Consider the following 24,727-nt stretch of genomic DNA (forward strand, 5'->3'; position numbering starts at 1 on the left):
TACCAAAAAGATGCATTTTTAATAAAATTGAAGATTCCTTAACAAAAAAGCTTAAGTTTAACCACTTGTTAAATTTGTAATCAAAAAGTTAAAATTTCATACCTCACCTTTTAACTTATTTTGCATAGTTTGGCCGAAAAAATGTAATTTATGGATTTTCCATTATTTTCTATGCTTTCAACATCTGAATTTTTGATTTTTCAATAAAATTCAAAAAGCTGTTATGATAATCTTGTAGGGCAGTTAATAAGCAACATTTTTTTTCTTTACTTTTTTCATATCGTGCGTTAATTGGCTTAAAATGTTCATTTTCGTGTGTTTTTTTTAATTTTGTAAATGCTATAACTCTGGTAATTTTTGATTTTATAAAAAATTCATTAGGATAAAAATTGTTTGAATCTTTGAATACTATGAATAAGCGCACAGATAATTTTTTAATTTGGAGAAACCTGGTCTTAAAAATATTCAAAATGTGCCCACTTTTCGAATTTTTATTTAAAATGGCTGGCTAACGAACTTGACCTTTAGTTTAACACACTAAAAGAGTGTACGAAAGGCCAATCTAATAGATTAATTTTTTCAAAATTTATCGTGTTCACAGGCAGACAGACATACATACATACTATCACAAAATTTTGAAATTTTTTAAAACTCAGTCATTGTATTTAATGCCACAAGTTCGTCAAAAAATTATCGCTCTCCTAGCTAATGTGGAACACACTCCAAATTATCCCCCAAGACTAGAAAAACTTACGAAAAAGACTCTAAATCAAAAGTTTAAAATTTGTGTGTACAAAGGCTTTTCCCTTAAAAATTCGTTTACTTAATTTTTGGTTAGCCCCTAATAGCTACAACATGGTCTGCTTTGAGATATTTCAAGGATTTTTTTTTATTTGAACAAAGTCTAACATCTTTCAGAAAATGGTTGTAAAACTTTTTAACTGGTATTGGATCTTTTGTTTAAAAAATGTGAAGGTAAAAAAGCGACTTCATTTTTTCTTCCCGGGGTGATTAAATTTTCACAGAAGCACGCTTGTTTCTGTTGCAAGTCTGCCACACCGGTACTGTCCCTTTTCACTTAACTGACTTTTAAGAAAAAGTTACACGTTCAGGAAAAACTGCTCCAGTAATTAAGCGTTCTACACGTATTTGTGATCAGTTCTCTCCCTCGGGAAAAAATTCTAGAATAATTTTCCCACAGGATATACTGTTAGGATTATTAAAAAATTTAAATTACTCTAAAATATCCTAGTGAAGTAAATGTTGTTAGAGTTTTCCATAAACTACGTTACCAATTTTGGGCTATTTTTGACCCTGAAAGTAAAAAAGCCGTTGGCTATACACGGAGTGCACGGTTATTCTGCTTTTCTCGCGGTTTTAGTGAGTTGTTTCATAGTGAGTGGAAGTTTTGACGAAAAAAGGCTTTTAAAAACTAGTTAAATTTTCAAGAAAAGAATTAAACTTTGGCTGTGTGTAGTAGTCCCGAAAAAATAACGGAGTTGGAAAAGGGAATAAGCTGTTCGTCCCGAATTTTCTGGAATAATTCACTTCTTATCTTGAATTTCGGGACGGCGAGAGACTTTGTTGAATTTTTAACGAAATATTTGATTTTTCAACCAAGTATAATTGAATCCCGTAAAAAGATAAATTGTTAACGAAAGATGTAATATTCGATATTTTAACCGAACAAGATTTACATTTTAAATAAAAAAGGAAGATAAATAAATTTTGAAAGAGATAGCTGTGTTTTCTATCAGTTAAATTGAACCATTGAAGACGAATTTAAAAAATAGCTGAATCCACAGCCAAAAAGGTAAGGTGTATTTTCAAAAAAGAAGGTTAATTTTCAACCTAAAAAGATGAATTTTGAACAAAAGATATGAATTTTCCATAAAAACAGGTGAGTTTTCCGCCGACTTTTTTTTGTCTTTTGATTTCAAAATTGATCTCTTTCAGTAGAAATTTCATATTTTGTGGATAAAATATCAACTACTACAATTTTGGTTGAGCATTCACGTTTTTTTGTTGGAAATACTTTTTTTAGGCTCAAAAATTATTTCTTTTTTAACTGATATTTTAAATGAAAAATTAACTGCTTTGGCAAAAGTTGAACTGTTACTTAATTAAAATTTTATTCTTTTGATGCAAGCTTAATCTTTTTCATGGGAAATTTAAAAAGGTTTTTATAAATTGTTTTTTTTTCTTAGTAGATAATTGATATTTTTTAGTTGAATATTCTTATTCTTATTATGTTATATCTTATTTTCTGGTTGAAAATTAAACTGTCTTACAAACAAATCGTCTTTTGGCTGAAAGTTTAAGAATTTGGATAAAATTTTTCTTTCTTTCTTGATTGACAAATCTTTTCTGGTAAAAATTCAAATATCGAAATTATACTAGTTTACAGAAAATTTGTTTTTTTCGTTTGAAAGTTAAAAAATTTGGATAAATATTGGTTAAAAATTCATCTATTTGTAAAAAAGATTTTAAATTGTGGCATAAGGGTCGGTGATGTTTATTTTTGCTGTGCAATTAATTTTTTTAAACATTAAGAAAAATTACAATTTTTGTGTTTCTTCCCGGACTGACACAGTGCTTAAAATTTGTTTTAGTTTTTTCATTAGAAAAACTAATTTTCTAGGTTGCAAATATTCATCTTTTTGTTTGAAAATGAACTTTTTTGTTGAAAAATCATATTTTTGAGTGCAAAATTAAACTTCTCTACAAAAAATCCTTTTTTTGGCTTGAAAGTTCAACGATTCGGATAAACCTTTTTTCGCTCTTGATTAAAAAATCTTTATTTTGTAAAAATTCCTTTTTTTGTTGGAAAATCCATCATTTTATTTAAAAATTCATCTGCTTGCTTGAAAAGTTCACTATTTTCCTGAAAATTCAACAATTTATTTTAAAATGAATGCATTCTGTTAAAAATTTTACTTTTTGGTACAAAATTTATCTTTTCTGATAAACTATTAAACTTTTTTCTGGCTGAAAATTCATATTTCTTGACCAAAAATTAGGAAACAAAAAATTTTAAGTCATTTTTTTCTAAATCATTCGAATTTTTAGCTTAAAAATTCAGCTTTGTGGTTGAAAATGCAACTGACTTTAATTAAAGTTTAATCTGTTTTGTCTGAGAACTCGATTTTCAGTTGAAAATTCATCTTTGTAGGTACAAAATTAAGCTATTCATCCTTTTGAATTAAAAATTCATCTTTGATGGTACAGAAGTCATCTATTTTGGTAGAAATAAAGAAAAAAGTTGAATTTTTGAAATTAAAAATTGAAATTATTTTATTCCGTTCACAAAAGATTCAGTATTTGAAATGTGAAAGATAAAAATGCTGTTCTTTGAGTATTGATGACGAGAGAACAAAGAAAATTGGTCTGAGAAAAATCAGGTAAAAGGGAGAGAATTCTGAACGTGAAGTTTTTTAACCACACTGCCTATGTAATTAATTAAAAATAAAGATAAATTTTAAAGTAATAAAATTATGACATCCCCCAATCCGGTATCACTTTTTAACTTACTAAAGCTCATTAAGACAGACATCTTAATTATGCTGATCTTTCTTTTTCCAAGTTCCTTGTTATTAGAGTGATTTATGAGTCTTCAGATGGAATTAGCGTCAAAGAAAAGAGGCACAAAGAAGAAAAATAAAGGGTATTTTAAGGTTACCATCAGTAAGGGTTCGCACTTAAATTAATTATGGGATTTTAGGTAATCTCCAATACCCCCCTTTTTCCTGTACCAACCATAACTAAAAAATTCTACCCCCCCCCCCGCTTTACTGTACTTAGTTTATAGTTTTTAGAATTGATGAGATATGGGACTTAAAAATAATGGCAATTTGTTGTATTTAAGATAATACATATTTTGCGGGGCTACAACCTCATTTTTAAAATTCTCTGATTTTTCCTTAAAATATTAACATAGCATCTTTTCTAAATGAAATAAAGCAGTATTTCTGATATAGATTTAAAGTTTTTAACTTTATTTTTAACAAAAGAATTATTTGTCTACCGTAAAAGATTTTTTTTGGAGAAAATACATGAATTTTCAAGAAAATAATTTAATTTTCAAGTAGAATCTTCGAGCAAAAAGGCGAATTTCCTGTAAAAGATTAAAGTTTCAACCTGAAAATAAGAGTTTGTAGCAAAAAAAAATTAATTTTAAAGAAAATAGTTTTTCAACCAAAGAGATTATACTTTGTTTAAGAAATTAAAAAATTAAAGTTTTTTTTACAAAAATAGTTACATTTTCAACCAAAGAGATAAATATTCAACTAAAAATACGAATCTTCAACATTCAAGTTATTTCTTAACAAATTTGTACAATCAGTAGCATTTTTATCGTAGAAAACTGAAATTTCTACTAAAACAGATACATTTTCAATTCAAAAAGACAATTTTTCAACAAATAAATATAACCATTTTCATCCAACAAAGATTTTATTTTGTCTTTTCAACATCAAAATTTGAGTTTTAAACAATAATTAAATTTCCTGTGAAGATACTTGAATTTTAAACACCAAAAAGAGAAATTTTTAACAAAACAGTTAAATTTCGAATAAAAAAGGATGACTTGAACAACATTTTTTAATGTTCAACAAAATTGTTGCATTTTTATACAAAAAGATAAAATTCAAAAAAAATTTTGTTGTCTTTTCAACGCCAAAATATGAATATTAAACCACAATTAAATTTTGTACGGAATAGTTGAATTCTCAACGAAAAAGAAATTTCTTTTTAACCAAATTGTGTAATTTTTAAACAATTAGTTGCTTTTATATTTAAAAAGGTTAAACTTCTATTCAAATAGTTATAATATAAGTTTTAAGTAAGAAATAAATTTTTTATGAAGATACTTGAATTTTCAACACAAAATAAAGAATTCTTTGCAAAACAGTTGAATTTTTAACCAAAAGGGATTACTTTTTAATAAGATTCTTTAATCTTCAACCAAATAGTTGCATTTTTATCAAACAAAAATTAAATTTCTGCTAAAATATGTAGATGAATTTATGAATTAAAAACAAAATATTTCGAAAAAATAGTTGAAATTTTAATCCCAAAAAGAATTTAGTTTGACTTTTTAATATCAAAATGCAAGTTTTAAATAAGAAATGAATTTTTAAAGGAACAGCTGCCATTTTATGTAAAAAAAGATGCAATCTCTACTAAAATAGATTCATTTTTTAATTAAAAAGACAAATTTTCAAAAAAAAGATTTGAATTTACATCCAAAAAAGATTTTAATTTGAGTTTTCAACACCAAAGTATAAGTCTTAAATAAGAAATCAATTTTCTAGGAAATAGTTGAATTTTCCATAATTAAAAAACCAAATATTAAACCTGTGACATAAAAATTTTACCTTTCTTTAATAAATAATTATTTATTTAAAATAAATTAAAACAATTACTCAAATTTAAATAAAATGTAGTATTATTAGTTTAGTAATTGTTTTTGAATCTTTAATAAGAATTGGATTACTGTATTAATTAAAAATTTATTAAATTAAGTAGAAAATAAAACATTTAAAATAGCATTTTTAATTTTTTAAAAAATCTTGAGCGTGTTGGCTATTAAAATCATATATAAAATCTTGAGCGAGTTGGCGAGTTACCTAAACAGTTGTCATTTTTATTCAAAAATTTTGATTTATAAACAAATTTCACTGATTAAAAATTTTTGTTTAAATCTAAAAACAAAAAAATGTCTCAATCTTAAATAATTCTTATCAATTTTCAACAATTCTTAAACACATAATAAAAATAAATTAATTAAAATTTTTAATTAATATAAATATTTTCATTTATTATTCATTAAAATTTTAAAAGTTTAAAAAGTTTATTTTAAGAATATAATTTTAGAGACTAAGGAAATAATTGTTTTAACCTAGTTTCTTTTATAAATTTAATAAAACAATTTCAAATAAAAATGGAAAAATGTGTAATTTATTCTGCTTGCCAGTTTTAATAAATCCCTGACTTTTCCGTGATCAATAAAATTCCCTGACTTTTTTAAAAAATCTTGTTGGCTAGGTTCGTTTTTTGCTTATTAGTTTTTTCGGCGTGTTAAGTCAATTGCACGTTAAATCTCTATACTATTACTGCGATTTATTTGTTCAATTTGCGAATAAAAAAATAAAGAATTTCACGAATAAAGGAACCAAGATGATTAAATTCTGGTCCTTCGAAACGCGGGAGCTTTTAGAATCTTATTTTAAAATAGGAGTTAGAAAATCTTTCTTAAGGGTTCTTTTCCCATTCGGACAACTCCGGGGTTGTCCATAAACTACGTTACCAATTTAAGGGGGGAGGGGCTCACGTCAAAAACAAAGGTTGGTAAAAGGTTTGGGGGGGGGGGGCTCACATCGAAGTAACATTACAAAATTAGATAGCGTTTAGTTCGTTCCTTGATAATAAATTTGAAAAAAGTTTGCGACTTTTGCGAAAGTTGTCCCTGCAACGGTACAATTCAATAATAACATAATAAGTTTGAAAATCACTTTCATATTCCCCTAGCTCTTTTCCACTTTTGATAGAGTATCTGCTTTTCTCCTGTTTTCAAGAAATTTGTCCTTTTTCCCGATTTTTCATGTCAATATGGTTTTCGTTAAAATTTCTATTTGGTTAAAAATTTTTTTTTTTTGAAAATGCAACTATTTTATAAAAAAGTCGTACCTTTGGGTGGAAAATTCAACAACTTGGTTGAAAGTCGAACTACTTAGTTAAGTACTTATCTTTTCGGTTAAAGATTAATCTCTCTGGCTGAAAGTTAACTTTTTTTAAACTGAAAATTTAATTATTACTTTTTTTAGTTGAAAATGTGTATTTTTTAAGTTAAAAATGTAGCTATTTGTTTAAATAAATTTCTTTTTTTGTTTAAAATACATGCAGACTGTTAAAAAATTGTGCTTTTTGGTAGAAATGTAATCTTCTGAGTTAAAAATTTAACTAATTCGTTGAAAACTCATCTCTTTGGTTTAAAATTTAACTGTTTTATTGAAAATTCATATTTTTTGATTGCATTCAACCGTTTTTTTATTTAAATTAAATTCTTTTTTGATTTAAATATCATCATTTATTTTGTTGAGGATTGAACTATTTTCCTGAAGATTCGTCTTTTTTGGTTGAATTCAACTGTTCTTGTATTTCAAATTAAAATATTTTTCTCTTTGAATATCAAGTACAGTGAAACCCTTCAGTAGCCCTCTCTTCTATAGCCCTTCCGAGAATTGCCGCGGATAGGAATAAAAGGTGCTGCGGGGGGTATGCGGCGGTCACTCAGGCGTGGCCAACAGGAGCGTTGCGGTAAGGCACTTTACCCTCACGGCATACCTGTGTAAGTGCATCACGACGTTCCGACTGTTCACTCGAAGCGGGAGACACGCGAATTAGCACGAAAAGAACTCAAGCCGAGCAGTAGTGGGGCTCCGATGCCTACTGAAGCCGATGGGATTGATTGGATTATTTCCTGCCGTGATAAAATAAGCTTGTCATTGAAAACAGTGCCATATGACCCGCGAATATATATCGCGAAGTTATTGGAGGAATTTTTATGAAAAACAGCAGTGTATAATAATTCATTTTAATCAGAGATTAAATATAGATTAAACTACAGTTTAAAATTAGTTATTTATTATAGAATTATTGTTAATATTTAATTCAAATTCAAATTTCTTCTGAATAGTTTCAAATTGGTGGCGCCGTCGTAGATAACATTAAGCTTTGCGACTCGCCAAAGAAAAATAAGAAGAATGATGGGATTAGTGAAAACTGTGTTTTCGTGAGTCTAATATTTATAAAGAGAAGTGATTTTCTCTCAAAGAACTTCTTTTTATGTCCGGTTTTAAATCTGCGCAATAGGCTCAAGTGCGAGCTTCCTCACTTGAAGTTTTGATGTGCAGTGTTTCGGTGAAAATAGTAAATTTTCTGGAAACAGCTGGCTCTAACGGCTTAATTCGAGTGAGCGACCGAATATCTGGATTGAATATTAAAGGGAAATCCCTCCGTTTAAACGAGATGCTCAGCGGTCCGCAAACATTTAAAGCAGCCCCATGCATCGCCCCCACTTTTCTGTTCTCTTAGCATCCGGAGGTGTATCGTAGTTCAAATAAATCCAATAGATGGTGCTCCGATCAGATAAGCCTGTTTTTTGCATCTTTTGCATTGTTTTGTATTGGCAAAAACAGTAAATTTTCTATTAAAAGTGATTTCTTTGAGAAAAGTGTGTAAAATTGAAAGTTTAAATTAGAGGAACGTGTATCCGAGTAAATTATTTATCGTGTTGAGAGTTTTTTCTAATTGCTAGTGCAAAATCATGGGATTAAAATGTGTAGCTTTGTTTCTTTTGTGCCAAACGATCCCAAAGAAATTAAACGGTGGAAACAGGCTATTCTCAGAGATGACAATAATTTACGAGATAGAAATATAGTTTGTGAACAACACTTTTGGGAAAGTGATATAATTTTGAAGGCAGAAGTTAAATGCCCAGACGGAAGTGTAATGTCCACGGTATGTTAATTTCGTTTCTAATTTTGTTTATATTTATTTTGTTTAACTACATAGTTTTTAACAATCTAAATAAATTATTAATAAAAAAAGCTTTCCTAGGAAAGATTGCACATATTTATAATAACTCATATGTAGTTAAATATTTGTTTTACAAATATTTTAGAGGTATAAAAAAAACGTTTATACTGATGAAAGAAAATTATCTATAACAAAACTCTTGGAATTTTAAGAAAAACAGAAGAATTTTCAACTAAAATTATGAATATTTCACCGAAATATTTGAATTTGTAAGCAAAAAGATGAATTTTAAATTAAAGAATACATTTTCAAACAAATATTTAAATTTTAAACTAGAAAAAAAGAAATTTTTAACAGAATATGAAATAGTTACTTTCTTAGTAAAAAATGTAACTTTCATCTTAACTGATGAATTTTCAACTAAAATGATGAATCATAAACTGGAATAGTTAAATTTTAAACAAGAATATGAGTTTTTAACTTAACAATGAATTCCAACTGAAACAGTTAAACTTTCAATGACATTAAAATATGTTTTACTAAAATAAATCAATTTTCAATCAAAACTTAAATAATTAAGTTTCAAGTTAGCAAAATAAATGTTGAACATGCATAGATTAATTTTAATCTAAAAAGACCATTCTTCAACGAAAAATTGAACAATTAAATTCGCTGTCAAAAAAGGAATGTTCTACCAAAAAATGAATTTTAAATCAAAATTATCAATCTTTAACATTAAAAAATTAATTTTTAACAAACGAGTTTATTTTTCAACCAAATGAATTTATGTGTACCCTAAAAGATGAATTTTTCACTAAAATGATGAATATTTCACTGGTAAATACTTAAATTCTCAACCAAAAAGAAGAATTTTAAAATGAGAAGAATAACTTTTAAAGAACAAACTCATTTCCTACCAAAAAAGTTGATTTTTTAACAACATACGTGAATTGTTCACAAAATAAATTAATTTTCAATTAAAAAAGACAAATGGACATCCAAATTGTTGAATTTTGAACTTGAAAAGGTCAAATTTTCACCCGAAACAGTTAAATTTTCTACGGGGATATTAAAATTTTTAGAAAAAAAATAGATTTTCAAAAAAATAGTTACATTTTTAAAAATAGATCAATTTTCAATTAAAATGATAAATCTTCCAACAAAATTAATTGTTAACAAAAGAGTTCAGGTTCTAACCGCAAGTAGTTGAATTTTCTAAAAAAGGTATATTCTTAACGAAAAATGTAAAAAAAATTTATGTTGTAATTTAGAAATATTTCCTTTTCAAAAGAATACTTCTGCTCTAAAAACTACATGAAGCACTTTCTTTTTTTAAACTTCGGAAGAAGGAAATTTAATATTGTGACGAATTTTCACTTGAAACAGGATTTTTTAAACTCCTTTGTCCTGAATCTCAGTTTTATTTATTCTTTAATTCCGCTGCTATGTTAAAAATTCCCTGTCCCAAGGGAAATTTCATTTCTTTACCGAAATTCCCTGTCCTAAAATAAAAACAATAATTATTTTCAATCATATGCTCTACAATTATTGTAGATAAAGTAAATTCAGTATTTTTAAATTGAATTTCCAGTCATTTCGTGGTTTTTTTCATGTCTTTCCCAGTTTCCCGCTCAAGTCGCCACGCTGATAATAAACAAATTATATATAAATATATATTTTTCAGAGAGCATAACTGTATAGATGATTTGATAAAAGAGTATATTATAAGGCTATTGAATAATGTTTAAAAATTATTATTACTATTATTATTATTATTAGTCAAATAATATAATCAATCAAACTTTGAAATTTGCAACTATTACAATTGGTTATAAAATTATTTAATTAATTACATTAGCGAAATAAACAATGGAAAAATATGAATAAAATTCAAACTGTTTTCAGAATACTCATCCTTATATTCAATTTCCCTAATATTAAATTACATGTTTTGATGCAGTTTTGGATAACTAGTTACAGCTGCTCTTATTGTTACTGAAAACGATGTTATTCCTTTTATATTTATAAAAAGCATTAAGTTTTTAATGAATTTTTGTAATTTTGCTAAACATAACAATGCAAAAGCAGGTTTAGCTTCCCAGAGCACCATCTATTGGATTTATCTGAACTACGATACCCCCCTGGATGCTAAAATGATAACTAATTCATACACCTACACAGGCGATGCATAGGGCTGGTTTAAATGTCGGCTGTATATAGCAGGTAAAACATTAATTTAACGCGTCGAAATAAAGTTTCTTCTTCACTTCCGTTGAATATTCAGTTGACCCTTGTTTCTGCATTAGATTAAATACTTTTTGCCATGTAGTAAAATCTACCCGAAACGGTTTATATGCTTCTGACTGTTTCCATCCGGAGCAGGCTATAATTAGTTAATTCCCGCCCACTGTTAGCCCCAACATTGGCGCTATAGAAGAGTTTTACTCTGTTACAGGTTTTGTTAAGAACTCATCTTTCCGGGATGAAAATTCAACTGCTTTTAAAAAAATCCATCTTTTTGACCTGGAATATCAACACTTTGGTAGAAAGTTAAACTATATAGCTAAAAAGGAACTTTTTTATTACAAAATATTTTTTTTTGCGTTGAAAATTCCATTGCTTTATAGGAAATGTATATTTTTTGTTTGAAAATTTATCTCTTCGTAGATACCATCTTTTTTTATGAAAACTGCAACTATTTTGTTGAAAATTCATATTCTTTACTTAAAATTCAACTATTTATTTGAAGAATTAACTACTTGGTAGAAAATTAACTTTTTTTTGAAAATTCAGTATCGGTTGGAAAATTAAATTATTTGTTGAAAAATTCATCTATTTTATTGAAAATTCGTTTTTGGGTAGAAAAGTAATCTAAAATTTTTAAATTCATCTTCACAGTTGTGGATTAAACTATTTTGTTAAAAAATCGTCTTTTTGGTTCCTGTTAACTGGTAGAAAATTCGTTTTTTGTTGTTGTGAAAAATTAAGTTTTTAAACTAAAAATGCAACTATTCAATTTTTGATTTAAAACTTATAATCTTATTTCGTAATTCAACTATTTAATTGGAAATTTAACTATTTTAGTATAAAATTCAACCGTTTGAGGTTGGGTAAAAACTTAAACTGTTTTGTAAAAAATTCATCTATTTTGTGGAAAATTCATATTTTTTTTTGTTAAAAATTTGGCTTTAGCGTTAAATTAAACTAGTTAAAAATTCACCTTTTTCTGGCTAAAACTTAATTTTCAAACTGAATGTTTAGCTATTTCATTCTTAGTTAAAAAATTATCTTTTTCAGTTGAATATTAAACTATTTGGTTGAAAATTCATTTATTTTGATAGAAAATTAAACTATTGGGTTCAAAATTAAACTATTTATTTAGAAAATTAACTACTTCATTGAAAATAAATATTTTTGTTGGAAACTGATAGTCTCGGATGGAAACTCAATGTATTTGATTGAAAATTCGTCTTTTCGCGTAGAAAATTAATCGTATGGCTATTGATTCAACTACATAAATGGTTCAAACTCATCATTTTTGGTTCTATTTAAGTGATAAAATTTGTTTTTTTTCTGTTAAAAATTAATAGTTCTTGTTGTAAATTTATATTTGTAGTTTTAAAATTTAACTATTTTAAGTCGCCTTTCTTGGTCAAAAATTTCACCGATTTGTTGAAAATTCGTCCTTTTCGATTGAAAACTCATCCTTCATAGTAGAAAAGCCATCTTTCTTATTTAAGAATTCATCTTGCCTTCTTTTTGATTTAAAATTTATATCTTGAAAACTTAACTTTTTCGTTGAAATTTCGTCGTTTTGCTATAAAATTACTCTTCCTGGTGGAAAATTTATCTTTGTAGGTTAAAAATTCGTCGATTTGTTAAATCATCTTTTTTGGTCGAAAATTTCACTGACGATGGAAGACAGTCAAATCAGGAATATTTTCCGCCAGTTGAAAAATATCAAAAGTAAAGAATTGAAAATCTTAGTGCAGAGAAAACGGAAATGTTAAAGTGAATAGTTTTTACACAAAAGAGAGCAGATATCTCCAGAAAGAAGAGAGCTTTAGTTTTACAGATGGTTGAATTTAAAACGAATTTTGCAGCGTGGGTAAACTTCTGTTCCGCTGACAGAAGCTTTATCAAGAAATTTTTGGAGGAAAATAGATAAACCCAAGTTAATTTAAAGGGTTTCAATTAATTAATATAAGTAGCGGATTGGTAATTGTTTTAATTAAATAATTATTTTTTATCATTATGAACCTTTGCAACTTCCATTAAAATAATTGCACAATTTTGTAAGATTAAAAACTGAAAATCGTTCAAATTATTATTTTTTTGATTGTACAATTTCAGAATGAAAAATGTTCTGAATTTAATTTTTTTTGCCAAATGTATTGTGTCTATTTCACCTGGAAACGGGGAACATCGGGAAATTTGTTCACCAAGAAAACCAGTAAAATTACCGGGAATTCGATTCAGATACCAAAATTATTTTCTGGATTGTACTAAAATGCTTATTGAAAGTAGTTTAATATCTACATCATTTTAGTTTTTCTTTGAATCTGTGAGCGTGAATTAAAAAAATAATTCAAAACATGATACAAAATATTATTGTTCAAAATTCGAATGGAACTCTTCAATATTTAGGTATTTAAAGTTTAGAACCTTTAGAATTGCACAATTTTCAACCAAAAACGTTTAAAACTAAAAAAATATCAGAACTAAACTTTCAAAATGTTCTATTTCCAATTTTTTAATTTAAGAGTTTAAAGCTGCAGAATCTCTCGTTGGAAACTTTCAAAACTAAGTATTTTTAAAGTTTGGAAGCTTTTGATATAAAAAAAAATTTCGTTTAGAAATATGTCCGAATGCACACAAAAAGAAATTAATTTTTTTAAAATGATATTTAGAGGTCACTAAAGCACCATGAAGTTGAAATCGTACTTCCCTTAAGCATAAAATTAGTTTTGGTTAATTTTATTTGTTTTCAGAACTAGCCGTTGAAAACGAATAAAACATTAATTTTTAAATATCGCCCAATAAATATGTTTCACAGGGTCCCAAAAAACCCCATTAGTGAAAAAAGGCTAATAGGAGTTTTTGGCGCTAATTATGATTTTTTTGCGATTTTTTAAATTGTAAATTATTTCTAATGCATAAAATACTACTTTATACTCACAATTGGATGTTTGAATAGATTGTTGAAGTTTTTTCAACAAATTTCCACATTTTGTCCAATTATCAAAGAAAGTGAGTTAAATAGTTAATAATTAATTCCATTTAGAAAAAAAATGATTTAAACATATTATTATTGTTTATATCTATCATCTCGTTTATTAATGTCAGATAGCAACGTTCTCTTCTGCAATTTTTACACACTATTACGTAATAAAGTAACAAACAAGTTAAAAAGCATAGTTGTTTAAAGAACGTATAATTGTTCATAACTATTTTATATTAGGTAAATGCTAAAAAGTTGCGGTTTTTCTGAAATCTTACATTTTTTGTATACTATTTACTTAGAGAGATGACAATTAGTGCAAGTTCACAAGCATGCTTATTCAAACAATTGATTTATTGTTGATAACTATCTTCTTTTAGAGTAATGCTAGAAAGTTGCTTTTTCTGAAATTTTTTGTTTTTCTTTGACTTTTTAGTTATGATAAAACAATAAGTGAACTTCAGCAAGAATCATTTTTCAAATAGTATTATAATGTTTAAAATTAAGCATTTTTGCTCTTTTTTCAATGTTAAAAAATATCCCAGTGGGCACAAAGTTTGGCGATGTCTTTACGACATATTTACGACAACTTTACGACATGTTATGTCCATGTCGTTAAAGTGTCTTTACGATATCGTAAATAAGTCGTATGATCTGTCGATGTCTTTACGATATCGCAAAGACACAGAAACGACATGGACATAGGATGTCGTAAAGATGTCGTTAAGATGCCGTAACCATGTCGCTCGTTTTTGTACGTTTCATGCGTATACTTTAACCACATTTTTGTACATATTATAAATATTATAAATTAAAATGAAAGCTGTGATTTCAACTTTTAAGGAATTGCAAGCATAAATTTTAACTACATTGCATATATTTTTGAAATTTAGATTGATATTTTTTAACCTATTAAAAAAATGTTTATGTTCCTTTTTTGAGAAAATTTTCAAAATGTTGAAAAGCGTATCACTTTTAATTTTTCTCAAATATAAAACTTTCTTAGGGATAATTTGCAATTCTTTTTGCTGTCTACCAGAAAATTTGACAAAAATTATTTAAAATCATTAAGTTTTCTTTTTTTTAATTTTGAAATAGCTCTAACTTTTTGAAGTTTTCTCTAATCAAAAAGGTTAACTGAGATAGTTTCTAAATTTATTTAATAGCTAGTGAAGAATTCAAATGAAATTTCCTAATCTATCAGGAAAATATTTTTTTCTATTTTTCTGAATATTTTCAAAATTTTCAAAATTATATATCTTTTCTAATTTTTATGGAAATTAAAAATATTTTTTGGATATTTTGCAAGTTCTCTACGGATCTATAAGAAACTTTGACGAAAATTTTTTAAATTTGAAAAGAAAGAATTCTCAAATTTTGAAAATGCCCTTTATTTTTTTATGTTTGTTGGAATTTTCTACTTAACAAACTTTAGCTTCATTCTGGGGAACTTTAGAAGTGTATCAAATGCGCACTTGATTGGACAAATCCTTTAAAAGTTAGCGTAGCTACAACATTCAGGTAACCATACAAAACGACATACAGACACCGAATCAGAGATCGAAAATTTGGATGATTACATTACTCTCTCATGAATGAGAATGTAAAACTTTGTCTAAAATTTTGAAAAAGCTCTAATTTTTTAAATTTCGGGCTAATCAAAAAATTCGACTGGAATAGTTTTGAAATACATTTGGTATCTAGTGAAAATGTTGTCTAAAATTTTTGTAATTTATTATTTATTATTTTTTTATTTATATGTTTATTATCTATGAAAAATAAGAATTTTTCTATTTTTTTTAAATTGTAAAATTTTTGAAAAGTATATAACTTTTCCTATTTTTATCGAAATTCAAAATTTTATTTGGGCAATTTGCAAGTCTTTTACCTATCTATACGAAACTTTGACTAAAATTTCTAAAATTTGAACCAAAAAATTCGAAAATTTTTAAAATGCTCTCAATTTTTTTATTATGGTTGGAAATGTCTGATTAAGGAACTTAAACTTAATTTTGGGGACCTTTAGAAGTGTATCAAATGTGGACAGCATTCAAGTAACCATACATACAGACAGACAGGCACCGACAATATGTTTGGATTTTCGGATTTTATGAGTGCCAAAACGTAAAGATTTGTTAAAACCCACATATCGAAAATTTGGACGATTACATTACACTCTCATAAATGAGAAATTAAAAATTGAGTGCAACAAAAAGGATATCTTACACAGGAGACAAAAACAAAAAACGAAATAATTAGGAGTAGATGGGAGGACTAGGTCTGTAAATGACTTGTGAAAGATTTTTTTAAAATTAGAACAAGAAGTTTATTGCAAAGCGAAAAAGGAAAACTTGGTATTGCACATATTTTGATATCAGGCTCCCCGCCCCCAACGAAATATATTCATGAAAATGAAACAGATTGTTTAAAATATGTTTCGATCTAATATTGATTTACTATTTGTTCATGAATAAAAAGGCAAAGCAAAGTTAAAAATCCCAGAAAAAAAACATTTATAGCAATTATCTAAGTGAAAACAATTATAAACAATGATAAATTGTTTAAATAATAATTTTTGTTAACTTATACTAATTAATAATTCACTGAGGGGAAAGTGGTCAAAAACTTTTAAATTTCAGAAAAACCGAAACTATTTGGCATTACTATAGATGGTGATAGTTATTAATAATAATTTGTCTAAACAATTGCTTTTCTGCAATATGATTAATCATTAAGGCACTCGAAGGAAAAAGTAGACAAATAATTAAAAACTTCAGAAAAACCGAAACTTTCTACCATTAAACAAAGAGAATATTATTATAAATAATAATAAATTATTTGAACAATTAGTTTTGTTAACTTGTATTCATTATTAATTCACTGAGGGAAAAGTGCTTAAAAAGTTTTAAATTTAAGAAAAAACAATTCGATTTTTTAATTTGGTTTATTATTACTTAACTTTAATTGAAAACTGAACAAAAAATTAAAAAGTTAGGGAGAAAACTGCAACTTTATAATATTAATATAAAAGCAGATAGTTGTGAACAATAATAATTTGCTCAAACAATTATTTTTGCGATATTTAATTAAATATTTACTCAGTTTAAGTGAAAAGTAGACAAAAAGTTGAAATTATATGAAAATACGGCGACTTTCTGAATCTATTCTAAGAGAAAATTCCTGAAAATAATAACTTGTTTAAACAATTTATGTTAAAATGTAATATATAGTCAAAAGTAGTATTTTATTTATTAGAACCAATTTATACTATGAAAACTGCACAAAAATTATAATTAGCGCCAAAAACTCGCTAAACCCATTTAGTAACTTATGATGTTTTTTGGGACCCTATAAAACAGACTTATAGTGTGATCCTTAAAAAGTAATATTTCATTTGTATTCGATTCATCTAATATTTACGATTCTGAATAAAATTTAAAAAACCGTATTTTTTCTCATGGAAAACTCGTGTTAAACGTGTCGAGGCATGCGCCACCTCTAAATCTTATTTTTCTTAAAAAAAAATTTTTTTGTATCCATGAAAATTTGTAAGAAAAAATTTTTCAATGCATTTTAGGATCTCCTTAATGTGGACGCTTTTCATGAGTAATTTCGATAATAATGATGTGTGTATAGAAGTTGTTCGTCCAAATTCCCAACATACGTAAACCAATTTTGAAATCGTTCGTGCTTCATAATCGTTCACTCGTTGTCGAAATTCGTGACTAGAATACATGTAAAAGACATAAACTAATCATTTGACTCTCTCGAATAAGGGAAAATACATTGATTGTCATATTTTTGTTAACAAAGGAATTACTTAATTCATTTATTAAAAAAAAAAAACAGAAAATTTCTAAAAGTAAATAAATACCATTTTCAAATAATTCTTCAGGAGAGACAAAAAACTTTCTCAAAAATAGAATTTTCAGTTTTATGAAAAAATACGTAATATAAAGATAGATCAGTACTAAATTAAACCGTGCAAGTGAAAAATTTCATTCAATTTCGAGAAAATAGAGAGTATTTTTTAATTTCAGACTCACATTTTTAAACTTTAGAAGATGATTAAAAATCCAATTTTCTATTTAGAAAAAAAAGCTATCGAAGATGGCGTAAACTTCTTGAAAAACGTCAGTTGAATGTTTCAAAATTTTAATTTTGAACGAAAAACGTAATAAAAAATTATTTTTTTAGCTTGAAGAGCTACATAACTGCAAAAATACAATATCTCACTGAAAATATTTACAATGCAAAAAATTCCGTCAAGTAATAAGTTATTTAAGTAATATTTTTGTTTTTTTGTAGATTCATCGTCTTAGTTGAAAATGTAAATATTTTACTCTTATTAAATTAATCTAAATTAATAATGATCTATTCGGTTAAAAATTATTAATTAAATTAATAATGATCTATTCGGTTAAAAATCATCTGTTTTGTTAAAAATGAACTATTTTTATGAAAATTTAACTTTTGGTAGAAAATTAATTTTTTGTAAAATTCATCTTTTTCGTGTAAAATTTAACTATTTGGTTAATAATTCATCTGTTTAGTTGAAAATGCAACTACTTCGTTTAAAGGTAAACCAGTTTGTGAAAAATATTTTGTTCAAGATTCACCCCTTTGGTTAAAGATTTTACTTTTTTTTTCAAAATTCGTTTTTCTTTCTCATAAAGTAATTTTTTTATTTGAAAATGTTATTATTCTATTTTTAGTGTTATCCTTTATACGTTGCTAATTCATGTATTTTGTTACAAGTTTATCTTCTTGGTCAGAAAATTAATCTTGTTAGTTGAAAACTCAATACATATTTCGACTTGAAATATTAGGAATTTAAAGTGTTTAATATTGATTTCAATATATTAAAATTATTTTATTTAAAAGAATTTATTACTCCATTTTCGTGAAAAATCACCATGCATTTCAAATTTCTCTTTAAATAAAAAAAAGCAGAAAACTCTAAACTTCATACATGTAAAATGCGGGCTGTAGTGGACCTGAAATTTCTCGTAAATGAATCCAAAGATTCGAAAGAAAACTATACAGGAGGGAAAATTCTGGCAAAATTAATTTCAAAAGCGGATTATATTTCTAAAAATTTAATCATGCAAACTCTGGATTAGCTTCGCTAATGGATGATCTCTCGTCGAAACGAGGCAGAGAAGCTCTCTTATTACTGAAAATTCACATTAGACTTTCTTAATTTATTTTAATGGGTAGCTTACGTAGAATTTGTTCATAGCAATTTATCAGAAGAGTACAGAAGGATACTTTAGAATGAACTAAATCCCTTTCTTCGCTAGTGAGAGAATTTATAAAGCCACTTAACGCAGTATCAAACAAATTGCGAACCACGTTCCAACCTCCACGCTTTTATTAATTTCACTATACAAAGTTAGGAAATTTAATTGAAAACTGGAAACAAGTATTTAGACGAGGATTTCTCAAATTCCGATATCAGTATGTCTATGAATTTAAGAGAAAAAAATACCTTATAGACCGTCCATAACGTAACAAATCTTCTGCAAATATTTTATCCCTCCCTTCTCCCATGTTTCTCCGAGAAGGTACCTTTTCATTTTGTCTCCACGAGTTAGCACTTTTCTATTTGGTTCTTCGGAGCTGAAACCTTTAAATTTTGCCAACACGAGTGTGCACCATATCATTTGACTTCTCCCAGTTGTGACTTTTATATCTTGTCTCTACGAGAAAGCACCTTTTAATTTGGTTTCTCCAAGATAGAACCTTTTCGTTTCGTCTGCAAGAGTTAGTACCTTTACATTTGCTTTCTTCAAAATAGAACCTTTTCGTCTTGAATGCACGAGATATTACCTTTTAATTTGGTTACTCAAGGAAACACCTCATTATTTTGTCTACGGGAGTTAGCACCTTTTTAATAAGTTTCTCCGAGATGGAACCCTTTCATTTTGTCTCCACGAGTTAGCACCTTTTCGATAGTTTTCTCCGAGATGAAACTTTTTCATTTTGTCTTCACGAGTTAGCATCTTTTCATTTGGTTTCTCCCAGCTGGAACCTTAAAATTTTTCTCTACGAGTTAACACCTTTTCAATAGTTTTCTCCAAGTTGGAAACTTTTCATGTTGTCTCTACGGCGTTAGCACCTTTTGCCTTCGATTTCTGTCAGATTGAAACGTTTGATTTGCACACGTCGACTTCTACAATAACACTCGTTTCAAATAGTGACGTGTAGATCTGATCCCCTCCCGACATAAAATCCTACATTTACTTAGTCATCCGTGTCAATAATGAGATAATTATTAGAATGATTAAGACAAGAAAAGAATCAGTTCCCTATCTCTAGAAAAATAAGAATTTTTATTCGCGCTCTGTTTTTCACTTTAATGATATTTCTAAATTTTATTGGTAAGTGAAATATAATACCACGTCAATCATATATTAAAATTTGCTAATTCAAGATAATCGTCAATAATAGAAAATGTATTTTTCATAGAGACTATATGTATATTCAATCTCAATTAGCAATTTACCTTGAAAAAGTTGCAAAATATGGTATTATCATTGTAGGTATTTTATCTGACTGCGTAATTATGTATTCATTGCTAAATTTTAGATACAGATATACGGAAAGACACATACGTGAAGAGAAATGTTTGGAACATATGTTGACAAAAATTTCAGATCATGCTATGATAAAGATTATTTTTTAAATATTACTTTCAACGCAAATTGTTTGCGTTCACTGGTCGAAAATTTAAAAAATAATTTTTTAATTTCAGTAATACCTTGTCCAGATAATCGACGAACCCATCTCCTCTCGTGTCCATCCCAAGCGTTTTCATTAATTAATAACTTCTACATTACACAAGAAAAGTTAACGTTTCAAGCGAAATTTTTATTAACACATGGTTACAAAATTTCACGTCAAATATTTTCGAACCAAAGACTTCAGGCTTGTTGAAATAATTAGTTAATTGAAAACCTCTATTTTTTACAGAATAAAATGAAGTACTCCTATATTCACGGCCTTTTCAAATAATCTTCGATATGTGGGTGGTAATGTAGGACGTCCTTATGAATGTGCCTCGGGTGGAAGATTTTATGAACTACACGTAGCAGAACATCTTACTGGAGCCGGTAATGTACAAACTAAAATAAACCTTCCACAAATATTAGAAAATCCTGCCTAACACGTTTACGTTTTTTTCCCTTAATATGGAGGGCTTCATGGGTGGATCCAAGAATGACTCATAGGGTCTATTCACTTTACACCGTAGCACTTTTTGCCATTTTACAAAACAATCCCCTGAATTTCAGAACGGTAATTTAAAAACTAAAATACAATTTAATTTGCAACTAATATTACAGAATTCTACCTCAAATGTCTATTTTGTTTATCCTAACTATGAGCGGATGACATGGGCGGATCAAAAGTTCAATAAAATAGTTATGATAAAATAGAGGCTTAAGAGTGCTAATTTTTGATGTATTGAAATTCAATCCTTGATAATTGATCCTTTTTATTAGGTTGCTTTTTGAAAATCTTGTTTTTTCTTTCAAATGCGAATCTTCATTTCAAGATTTTCAATCCATTTAATTCTGATATTTTTTTTCGCATTGTAGGTTTTTCTTGACTTTTTATAATTTTTAAAATATCAGTGACTATCTTCCCTTACAGGATAAAGTGAACGAAAGATAATTGAACCTTTTACAGATGATGTGGGTCAAAATAAAAAAAATTGGAATTATTTAATGAACACTTTTTGTAAAAAAACCTTTTTTTATTAAAATTAATGACTTTCAGTGTTAAGATAATAAAAAGCGAGGTAAAAAGGAGGCTGTTATTTAAAATTTCAAGTGTTTTAAATATGATCATAAATGTTTAATTTAAGTAATTACAAATATTTTGCATTTGTATTTCATCAAACAATCCTCCTTGAAAATATTTAGAAAGATCCTAAAACCTTCTAGATGCTATAACATTCTTTAAGACTTCTTGGAATCTTTTAAAATACAGGAAAATATTTTTAATTCTTTGAAATTTCCTAAAATATTTTTAAATTTCTTGAATCCTCTTGAAGTATAAAAAAATCGTTTGAAAAAATTTAATATTTTTGAAAATACCATTAAATTTTTGCCAATGAAATGTTCGAAAATAAAATTTCATGTGTTTTAAATCTAATCATATATATTAAATTTAAGTAATTAAAAATATTTTTCATGTCGAAATAATAATTGAAACTGGTTTTAGAGCCCTCATTTACGTAAATAAAAATTTTATTTTGTTTTTAATTAAACTGTATTTAATCAAACAATCTCCTTTGAAAATCTTTAGAAATAATCTAAAATATTCTAGATGCTGTAACATTCTTAAAGACCAAAAATCTTTTTAACAAAATTTTTAAGTTTTGAAAATACCATGAAATGTTTGAAAATAAAATTTCAAGTGTTTTAAATCTGACCATAAATATTTAATTTAAGTAATTAAAAATAGTTTGCATGTCGGAATAATAATTTATACTACTTTTAGAACCTTTTTTTACGTAAATTAAGATTTCATTTTGTTTGTAATTAAACTCTATTCAATAAAACAACCCCCCTTCAAAATCTTTAGAAATATTCTAAAACCTTCTAGATGCTATAGCATTCTCAAAGACTTCTTGAAATCTTTTAAAATACAGGAAAATAATAAAAATCCTTTGAAATCTCCTGAAATATTTCTAAATTTTTTGAATCCTTTCAAAGTATCCAAAAATCTGTTTAAAAAAATTTTTATTTTTGATAAAACTATGAATTGTTGGAAAATACCTTCAAATATTTAAAATCCTTCAATTCTGGTAAGAAAATGTTTTTTAATTTCATTAAAATAAAGTGTCAAATCCATTGAAATCCTATGAAATTGCATAATATCTTATGATATTCTTTGAAATCCATTGAAATATATGAAATATAATGAAATAATTTGAGATCCAAGAAAATTGATCCTTCAAAATTAAAAAAATTTCAATAAAATATAAATGATAAAATTCATTGAATTCCTGTGAGAGTTCATAAAATCTTATATTCCTCGAAATCCCTTGAAATATTTGAAGTCTTATGAAATTATTTAAGATCCAGGGAACTCCATTAAAATATAACTTTGTTAAACCCTTAAAATTCCTTTTTAATTACTGAAAACTTATAGATCCTGTAATGTCCTGCCAAATCCTCTAAAATTCGTTTGAAATTCCTCAATTCTTGTAAATAAATTCTTCTGAAATTTCGCTAAAATATATAATGAAATTTACTGAAATTCCGTTAAATTTCGAAATATCGGGCAAAATTTGTTGAAATTCCTTGAAAATTTTTTGAGATCCTGGAAGCTTCATTCCAAAATAACTTTTTAAAAGCCTCTGAATTTCCTCAAAATTACTAAAATCTTCGAAAAGCTGCTTAAATCTGTTAAAATCTTTTGAAAATCTCTTCGAATCTTTATATATACCCTAAAACATTATAGATCCTGTGAAATTCTTTCAAATTTTCCAAAATTCTTCTGAACAGCATGCATTTTCTTTAAATCCGATGAAAGAATTTAAATTCTTGGAAATTCCTGGATATATTTGAAATCCTTTGAAATCTTTTGAAATAGCTTTAAATGTTTCAAAACTCTTGAAAATTGAAATTCATGAGAATCTTTTAAAATACCCTTAAATTTTTTAATTCTTCGAAAGTTTTTTTAAAATCTTTCGAAATGCCTTGAAATATTTGCAAATCTTTTAAGAATTCCTTGGGAAAATTTTAAAATATCCTAAAACCTTATAGAATCTTTAATAATATTCCAAATAATCCGAAATTCTTTAAAACGGCTTTTTTTAATTTCTTTGAAAAATTAAAATTTTCGGAAATTTTTTGATATTTTTTTAATTTGTGAAATCTTATGAAATCGCTTCAAATTAAAAAAATTGGAATCTTTAAAATATCCGCAAATCTTCAGAATCTTTTCGAATCTATTAAAATTCCTGAAAATCTTTCTTAAAATCATCAGGATCTTAATTGAATTCTGGGAAATGTGCAAAAATTCGTAAAAATGTCTTAACAACCTCTTTGAATCTTATAAAATATTCTAAAACTGTATAGATCAAGGAAAGTCTTCTCAAATCTTCCGAAATTACTTACAACTACTTGAATTTTTTTTAAATCCCTTCAAATCATTAACTTTTAAAAATCCCTCGAATATCCTTAATTTTTTTAATTCTTAAAAATCTGTACTTCAAATCTTTGGAAATTCTTTGAAATTTCATCAAAATACGAAATTCTGTGAAATTAAATAAAAGCATTTGATATTTCCTGAAATCCCTTGAAATATTTGAAGAATACAGTATTTACAGTATTTTCAATTGTTTGAAATTATTTGAAATTCCTTTTATTTTGGAGTTTTTGAAATATTTGAAATTCTTTTTAAATGTTCGAACTCCCTGAATTCTTGTGAAAAAATCCTTTGAAATTCCATTAAAATTATATAAAATACTATTACATACTATTTACATGTCTGAACATATTTTGAAGCATTCTTAAAGTTTTTTGTTCTTTTATATTTTTCAAGTTTTTTGAAATCTTCGGAAATTTCTTAAAATATTTGAGGATTTTTTCAAATCTTTGAAATTCCATGAAATCTTTGAGATCCTGGGAAATTTATTAATCTGTAAATCTGTCAAGAAATTCTAAAACCTTGTAGATTCAGTAAAATCCTTCCAAATGTTCCGCAATTCTTTCACACCGCATGAATTTTTTAAATCCCTTCAAGTCATTAAAGTTTTTGAAAATTCTTTGATTTTTTAAAAATCCTTAAAAATCTTTTAAAATAGTTTTAAATTTTGTAACCATTACGAAATTTCTTGGAATCTTTCGAATTAACCAAAAATCTTTCTAATATTCTTTATTAAAAAAAATTTTGTAATACTTCTGGTCAATGCATTCTTTGAAATTTCATTAAGATATTATGAAACTCCTT

General features: G+C 26.6%; 1 protein-coding gene across 1 annotated transcript in view; it reads right to left on the reverse strand.

Moving 5' to 3' along the window:
- The window catches only part of LOC117175913 (SET and MYND domain-containing protein 4-like), a 244,672-nt gene that overhangs the window by 201,226 nt on the left and 18,719 nt on the right, over positions 1–24,727 (reverse strand). The gene's annotated exons all lie outside the window — the stretch shown is intronic.

Source organism: Belonocnema kinseyi, chromosome 7 (assembly GCF_010883055.1).
Source record: "Belonocnema kinseyi isolate 2016_QV_RU_SX_M_011 chromosome 7, B_treatae_v1, whole genome shotgun sequence".
Taxonomy (NCBI): domain Eukaryota; kingdom Metazoa; phylum Arthropoda; class Insecta; order Hymenoptera; family Cynipidae; genus Belonocnema; species Belonocnema kinseyi.